The following is a 5,994-nucleotide window of genomic DNA, read 5'->3' as shown; positions in this document are numbered from 1 at the left end:
GTCCGCGAGCTGGCGTTTAGCCTCAGCGGTGTAAAGTTCGGTTTGCCAAACTACTACCGCGCCTCCCTTGTCTGTCGGTTTGATAGTGAGGTTGGGGTTGGAACGGAGGGAGTGGAGGGCTGCACGTTCTGAGGGTGAGAGGTTGGAGTGGGTGAGAGGGGTGGAGAGGTTGAGGCGGTTAATGTCGCGGCGGCAGTTGGCTATCAAGAGATCGAGGGCAGGTAAGAGGCCAGCACGGGGTGTCCAGGTGGATGGAATTTAGCTGAATGAGAGGTGATCACCTTGAAACATGCAAGATCTTGAGGGGTGCTGATAGAGTCACTGCTTGGAGATGTTTCTTGTTATGGCTATTGGCTAGAACTAGAAGACACAGTTAGGAGGTTTGGGGGAGGTTTTTACCACAGTTAGGAAGTTTCCCATTTAAGATGAAGATAAGGAGTTTTTTTTCTCTTGAATCATGTGGAATTTGCTACATACACAGCAATGGAGGCAGAGTCATTGATTAGTTTTAAGGTTGAGTTAGCTGGAGAGTCAGGGGGTACTGGGGTAGACAGAAGAGTGGAATTGAGATCGCAATCACTTCAGCCATGATCTTATCAAATGCTGGTGGAGCAGGCTTCTGGGGTATAAACAGCCTTCTCCTAATTCCAATTCATATATTTCTGTGCATGTTTGTATAAAAACAAGATTGATACAGGGAACCAGTTAACACAGTATGTTTAGATTTCCAAAAGACATTCACTAAGATATTACATAAAAGGTTACTACACAAGCTAACAGCTCATTGTAATATATTAGCATTAATTCAAGGTTGGCTGATTAACAGGAAAACAAAGTCTTGATAATTGCATCAATTTTAGATCAACAAGCTATAATTTGTGGAATTCCACAGGATTCAACACTGGGGCCCCAAATATTGCAATCTACATTAATAACTTTGATAAATGGATGGAATATGTTGTCGTCCAATTTGTTGATAATAGCTGGGAATGCAATCGCAGAGTCATAGAGGTTAACAGCATGGATAGAGGCCCTTCGGCCCAACTTGTCCATGTCGTCCAATTTTCACATTTAAACTTGTTTCCAGAGGAGAACACAAATACTTAGGATTTATAATTGCTGGCAATCCCAAAAGTAGCTGTGGGCGTGATTTGAAAATTGCTTTTGCACAGGATGGCACAAGATCCCAATGTATCCAGAATGTGATGCAGTTTTCAACAAGTAAACAACAGTGGATTGTCCAGAACAAAACTTGTCTTTAATTAATTGCATGGTAAGCTAGTTGGAGAGGTAATCAAAAAAGTGTCATTGAGGCTGTTTTGGATTTTCGATTGGCAGGGAGAGGGAATAGTGTCTGAAGCACATCAGAGTGAACCTGATACACAGAGAGCGGAGAGTATCAGGCCTCATGGAGGTACTCAATAATTCATTTCAAAAATGGCCAACCAATTTTCAGCTGCTGAACCAGTGGCATAGAGTGGCTTTGCTGTTATGGAAAATGTCATTAATGAGGAGTTTTTGAGATAGACATTATGCTGTGGCATCGCTTATGCAGGTTAGGTTGGACAAGGTGCACAATCCACCACTGATGACTTCTCCCAGTGTCATTGAGTCATTGATTATACCAATGTAACCATCAAAGCACAAGTGACATCTACTCTTTCCATCAATGTGCCATCAGTAATGCTGAGTATTCCATGTGGAAGCCTCGCTTTCTCTCTGTATATGTCAGCATTAGGCTTCTGCATCCATTCAAAGAGGTGCAACAACACAAGGTCCTGCAGGAGGATGGCTACTCTCAATGGAAGGGCTCATGCACTCAGACCTCCAAGCCATGGCAAGGCATACATGGTGCCAGGCTCTTCCATTGCCTGCCCATAGCTCCACAGTGCATTAAGGATCTGCAAGAATCAGCATCCCATCTGCCAATGCTACTCCACAAAGACACTGCTTGCCTGTGAAACAGTGAGAGTCAGTACCTGTGCCTTGCAGAGCTTGGCCACATTCAGAGGGTTAGTGTGGACTTGTTAGGATTTCTATGAGTATTTAACATTAAGCGTGCATCAGTGAATAAGGTCATTGAAGGAAATAGACATAAGAAAAAAAGTATCCTACGGTTCTTTATCTGATTGCAAGAAACATCTCCAAGAAGATAGATGAGGTAATGGCATTAATAGAGTTAAATGGTTTTGTTTAAGCGTCATTATATAGACATGGTTGCAAAGTGATCAAAGCTAGGAAATAACTATTTCAGGGTACACAATCTTTCCAAAAGACAGACAGGATGACAAAGAAGTGGGTGTGATCATAAAGGATGACATGACTGGATTTATGAGAAAGAAACTGGCCTTAGAAGATCATGATGTAAATTATAATTGAATCTAAAGAAAATTGGTTGAAAATCAAGAATAGCAGGAGTCAGAAACACTTATAGGAGTCGCTTACAGGCACAGTAGTCGTACTGGTGGGCAGAGCAATAAATCAGAAAGTATCAGAGCCTCTAAAACGATAATATTTGTTGGGGACTTAAATCTTCAAAAGGTTATGAAACCAATCATATTGACTGAGACAATCAAATTGACAACAGTGCTTTGGACGATGGGTTTGCAGAATGCTTTTGTGAAAATTTGCTGGAGTGATACATTGTGAAACCAACTAGGGATAAAATTATCTTAAATTTGGTATTGTGTAATGAGGCAAAGTAATGTCATAGTAAAATATCCACTTAAAAGTAGTGATCATGATACTGTTGAGTTCCACATTAAGCTTACAGTACCTACTCAGACACATTTCCCTAACCTGCACATTACAGGACAATTTAGCATGGTGAATTTACCTAACCTGCACATGTTTGGACTATGGGAGGAAACTAGAGCACACGCAGGAAATCCACACAGCCCCTGGGAGAATGAGCTGAAAATGTGTTGCTGGAAAAGCACAGCAGGTCAGGCAGCATCCAAGGAACAGGAGAATCGACGTTTCAGGCATAAGCCCTTCTTCATGAATGAAGAATTCCTGAAGAAGGGCTTATGCCTGAAACATCGATTCTCCTGTTCCTTGGATACTGCCTGACCTGCTGCGCTTTTCCAGCAACACATTTTCAGCTCTGATCTCCAGCATCTGCAGACCTCACTTTCTCCCTGGGAGAATGAGTAAACTCCACACAGACAGTTGCCCAAGGCTGGAATTGAACCCAGGTCCCTGGTGCTGTGAGGTAACAGTACTAACCACTGAGCTACTGTGCCACCCATGTTGCCTCATTGTATTCCATCCTGCTTTTTACTACACTGTTCTGTTACCATGGCATTTCTTTATTGATTTATAAGTCTCCCTTCAATTGAAACTCCTTCCTCTCATACCACTCTTTGAGCCATGTATTTAATTCTGTAATCTGCTTGACCCTATGCCAATTGGCTCGTGCTTTTTCCAAAGTCCAGGCACGATTGTCTTTAATATTCTGCGTTTTAATTTGGTTACTAGCTCCACAAACTCTCTCAATAGAACTTCACTCCTGGTTCCAACTATGTCTTTGGTTTTGATACTGGCCATGACAATTGAAGCCATCCTTTCAACACCATGGCCCTCTCCAGCCCTAGGGAACTGCCCTTAATCCAATCCTAGGCAGGCAACGTAACCAATGGAGCTCCCAAGTGCGGCTGTAGAAAACAATAGCTGTCCCCTAAATCTACTGTCTCTTGTCTGCACCACATTCGTTTTCACTCTCATATACTTGAGTGACATCCTGCACTGCTCATTGTTCCTCTGGTCCTAGACTCATCCACATAGGTAGCAAGCATCTATTAGATAAAGCCAGGGATAGAGTCCTCTCCATTAGTACCTACTGTTGCCCCATGCTTGCTTAACTGTTAGCCTCATTCTGTGGTAAAGAATTCCATACATTCACAACTCTCTAACAGAAGACATTTCTCCTCATCTCTGCCTGAGGTGTATGACTCCTTATTCTGAGATTGTGCCAATGTTGCACCAGCCAGAGATACCTTTTGCAAATACAGCTGTTGAGGACTGTAGTACATTTAACAGATTTCCAAATGTTATGCACACCATGCCATTCTTATTAGCTTCCAGCCCCAACATCACCAACGGTTTGTGGAATGACTACCAGTACATAGTACATGACTGCTGCCCACACCATCTCTCGATTATTGTGTGCCATGGCAACAGAACAGTATAGTAAAAAGCAGGATGGAACAGGAAGGGACAATGTTTATCATGAATAAGTCACTGAAGGAGATAGAGGTAAGAAAAATAATATCCTAAGGTTCTTTGATGCACAAGTAGATTACCCTCCCTCAACTCTCACTCTGAGCTGCTGTCCTCATCCATTTGCATCCCTTCTCATTGTCATCCCCAAAGCAAGCATTGATTAACATCTCATAATGAGTCTGGCAGCTATTCTGGAAATGTTAGAACGCTGTATGGAGCAGGGTTTGTGCACACCCTGCTGAGTGCAGACTTAGAGGAGCCATATCTCTTGGTCACATTATGATTGTTGGCTTCCTCAGAACGTACACTCTCGGCTCTTAGGGGTCCTGTTTTTTTTTGAAGTCAGGAAGAAACCTGTCTCTTTTCAGTGACAGACTTGGTGAGGACGTCCATGGAGGGATTTATAGTCCTGAACCTGCATGTGCCTCTCTAACCCCTCCAGCTCTGGCCTAATCCTGAATGGCTTGCTATGCAGATATTTCCCCAGTAAGTGGGCAGGACTAGACATGCCTGGCACTCACCTTTGCAAATGCTTCCTTAGTCCTTTATCCCACAATCCAGTGGTGCCATTTGGTCACTAAACTCATCCTTGGGCCAGTCATTTATGGATTTGAAAATGTTGTCATGTCAGTGTCAGGATCAGGACTGCTGTGTCAGTCCAGCTCCCCATCCAGATTTGAAAACCTGACCCATGGAATCTGCAGAGGCATACAGACAGTTTAAGTGACTGGACAAAACAATTGGCACATAGTGTATAAGGTGGAGAAATGCACAGTTGTCCACATTGATGAGAAGAATAGGGAAGTAGAATATTTGTTTAAATGAGGAAACACTGCAGACTGCTGCAGATCAGAGTGATCTGGGTGTCCTTATACATGAATCACAAGGGATGGAATCATCCCGGTCCCTGAATGACACGGACAATGACAGGAAAGTTGAGAGAATTGAATGAGGTTAGCAGCATAGAGATCCCCAATGTTGACAGCAAGCATCCCATTTCCCAACCAGGTGATAATCAGTGAGGTGAAATTCATATCTGCATTGAAATCCTCATTATTATGCCAACTTGCCTAATTGATATGGGAGATAATGGCAGTGGCCATTGCGTCCACTGACAATGAGAGGGAAAATATTGCAAGGGAGCACCGTAGGGGTGTGGTAAATAAGTAATGATATGCACTTATGTAGATACCATGAGAAAACTCATTAGGACTCATAGGGAAGTCATTCATTCAAATGCAAAGGGTCGAACAGGGAAGGCAGATGAACTCAGGGCATGGTTAGGAACATGGGACTGGGATATTATAGCAATTACAGAAACATGGCTCATGGATGGGCAGGACTGGCAGCTTAATGTTCCAGGATACAAATGCGACAGGAAGGATAGAAAGGGAGGCAAGAGAGGAGGGGGAGTGGCATTTTTGATAAGGGATAGCATTACAACTGTGCTGAGGAAAGATATTCCCAGAAATACATCCAGGCAAGTTATTTGGGTGGAACTGAGAAATAAGAAATGGATGGTCACCTTATTGGGATTGCATTATAGACCCCCCCCAATAGTCAGAGGGAAATTGAGAAACAAACTTGTAAGGAGATCTCAGCTATCTGTAAGAATAATAGGGTAGTCATGGTAGGGGATTTTAACTTTCCAAACATAGATTGGGACTGCCATAGTGTTAAAGGTTTAGATGGAGGGGAATTTCTTAAGTGTGTACAAGACAATTTTCTGATTCAGTATGTGGATGTACCTACTAGAGAAGGTGCAAAACT

This window comes from Chiloscyllium plagiosum, chromosome 7 (assembly GCF_004010195.1).
Source record: "Chiloscyllium plagiosum isolate BGI_BamShark_2017 chromosome 7, ASM401019v2, whole genome shotgun sequence".
Taxonomy (NCBI): Eukaryota; Metazoa; Chordata; class Chondrichthyes; order Orectolobiformes; family Hemiscylliidae; genus Chiloscyllium; species Chiloscyllium plagiosum.
Note: the sequence above shows the minus strand (reverse complement) of the source record.